This window comes from Arachis ipaensis, chromosome B2, assembly GCF_059453495.1.
Source record: "Arachis ipaensis isolate K30076 ecotype BB chromosome B2, ASM5945349v1, whole genome shotgun sequence".
Taxonomy (NCBI): domain Eukaryota; kingdom Viridiplantae; phylum Streptophyta; class Magnoliopsida; order Fabales; family Fabaceae; genus Arachis; species Arachis ipaensis.
Window position 1 is genome coordinate 30,364,838 of NC_142437.1, and position 2,597 is coordinate 30,367,434.

The window sequence follows — 2,597 nt, forward strand, 5'->3', positions numbered from 1 at the left end:
GTATATATTTTAATTAATTTTTTTGTTAAAAATATTTATTTAAATAAGTACAAGTATATTACGTATATAAAATACATATTTAAATATAAAATAAATATTAAAAATATATAAAATAATACAAATATATACAAATATATAATTAACTTTTATTATTACAAAAAATAGTATAATTATCGACGGTCAAATTTTTTGTCGATATTTTTCGACAGTTTATCGTCGATAAAATGAAAAAGAAATTATTAGTAATAAAATATTAAAATCGATGACAACATCCTCTATTATTTTTGTAATATTCTAACACCTTTTTTTTATCGTCATACTATTGACAGAGTGGTGGGTGAAAATTATTCTTTAAAAGAATTGACAGAAAGGTCGTCTATTTTAATAATTATAATATCGATCACTTTTGTCGTCGATCAATTTAGACAATGAAGATCTCTTTTTAAAATTAAACGAACTATGTAGATTTATTATATAAAGGTTTAATTACTCTATTGGTCCCTATAGTTCCGAGAAATTTTCAATTAGATCCTTATACTTTTTTTTTCTTTTAATTGGGTTCCTGTACCAATTTTTTTTTCAATTGAGTCCTTATACTTTTTTTCTATCTATTTGAGTTCCTACACCAATTTTTTTTAGTTGAGTTCCTATACAATTAAGTCAATTATTATTAAGAGAGACCTAATTAAAATAAAATTTTAATGCAAGAATCTAATTAAAAAAATATATATATAAAGATCTAATTAAAAATTTCACAAAGACTAAAAGAATAACTAAATCTTATATAAAATAGGGATACTACAGTCGATTTTTATCAAAGAAATTGCAACAGTTTTTACTTACCGCGTCCATCGTTTCATAAATTTTACCTCAAAAGAAATGTGTTTTACTTGTCCATTTCACCCACTTCCCTCTCCGCTGCCGCCTCGCTATCTTCGCTCCGCTGCCACTGCACCTTCGTGGATCCACTACCTCTGCGCCCGTCGTCGTTCCGCTGCCGTAGCGCCGGTCGTCGCTCCGCTGCCCCCGCTCGTCGCTACGCTGCTCCCGTGCATGTCGTCATTCAATTAAATTTAACATCAAATAAATAAATGAAGCAGGTACCACTGTATCGAAAGAGGTGCATTTGATCTTCGGCTTGCATTTGATTTGATCTCTATCATTCCTTCAGAGCTTGTTAGAAAGCTGTCACCTGCACCTCTGCAGACTTATGGCCTGTTCAACATGCTCCGTCTATGGCGTCTTCGAAGAGTTAGTGCATTGTTTTCAAGGTAAGAAGAAGAGCTTTACATTAAAATGCAATGTATATTTGGTTAATAATAGATATTATGCTTTTTCTCAGGTTGGAAAAGGACAAAAGCTATAACTATTTTTGGGTTCGATGTGCCAAACTTATCTGTGTAAGTTTTATAGTAATTCATACTTTGTTGCTTAATGAAGATGATTTGGATTTGTATATAGGAACAAGAAGATAAATATTTGTGTGATTTATTCAGGTTACCCTATTTGCTGTACATTGTGCTGCATGCTTTTATTATCTTATCGCGGCTCGTTATCGTGATCCCAGAAGGATATGGATTGGAGCAACAATGGAAAATTTTCTTCGGCAAAGCTTGTGGACAAGATATGTTACATTTATTTATTGGTCAATTACTACCTTAACAACTGTTGGCTATGGAGATCTGCATCCAGTTAATTCAAGAGAGATGATCTTTGACATCTTTTACATGCTTTTTAATTTGGGACTTACTGCATATTTGATTGGTAACATGACTAACTTAGTTGTCCATGGAACAAGCCGAACCTGAAAATTTGTAAGTAAATTATTTAAATACATGAATGAATTCACTAATTTGAATGATTTGAGTATAACTGTGATTATTTATTATTAATTTTTAGAGAGACACCATACAAGCTGCCTCAAATTTTGCTCAAAAGAATCAATTAACTGTTCGTTTGCAAGACCAAATGCTTGTTCATTTGTGTTTGAAGTTTAGAACAGACTCCAAAGGGTTACAACAACAAGAGACACTTGATTCTCTTCCTAAAACCATCAGATCAAGCATTTCACATTTTCTCTTCTATTCTCTGGTGGATGAAGTCTATTTATCTCGAGGCGTTTCAAATTATTTACTCTTTCAATTGGTAATGAAAAAATGTTCTTCATGGCTAGTATTGATAATTACATCAGTTACTTATAAAATTTGCATTGGAGACTTATATTTTGATTTATTTATTCAATCTTTAAAGGTTTCAGAGATGAAAGCAGAGTATTTTCCTCCTAAAGAAGATGTAATCTTACAGAATGAAGCTCCAACTGATTTCTACATACTAGTCACTGGTGCTGTGGTAATTGTCCAATCTTACTTGAATTTCACGTTGGACAAATTTGATTCTCATATTATGACCAATATCTATGTGGGTTTGATTAATTACTCATTTGGGTTGGTAAGTAAGAACTAAGAAGAAGCACTGAAGCTTAGCTTAGTCTTCATTCAAAACTATATAGTATTAACGTCTACGGAAGTTGCTTTGATGCTGCTGCTACTAACTCTCACTATGGCTCTTTGAACACATTCATCACTATTCAACTTGAC

General features: G+C 31.6%; 1 pseudogene across 1 annotated transcript; it reads left to right on the forward strand.

Annotated features, from left to right (window-relative positions):
* The first annotated feature begins 879 nt into the window (after positions 1-879).
* Positions 880-2,597, forward strand: LOC110269206 (potassium channel AKT1-like; annotated as a pseudogene). Its single transcript, XR_015905362.1, has 6 exons — positions 880-1,049; positions 1,101-1,271; positions 1,343-1,400; positions 1,497-1,814; positions 1,900-2,145; positions 2,251-2,597. The product of XR_015905362.1 is annotated as a potassium channel AKT1-like (transcript).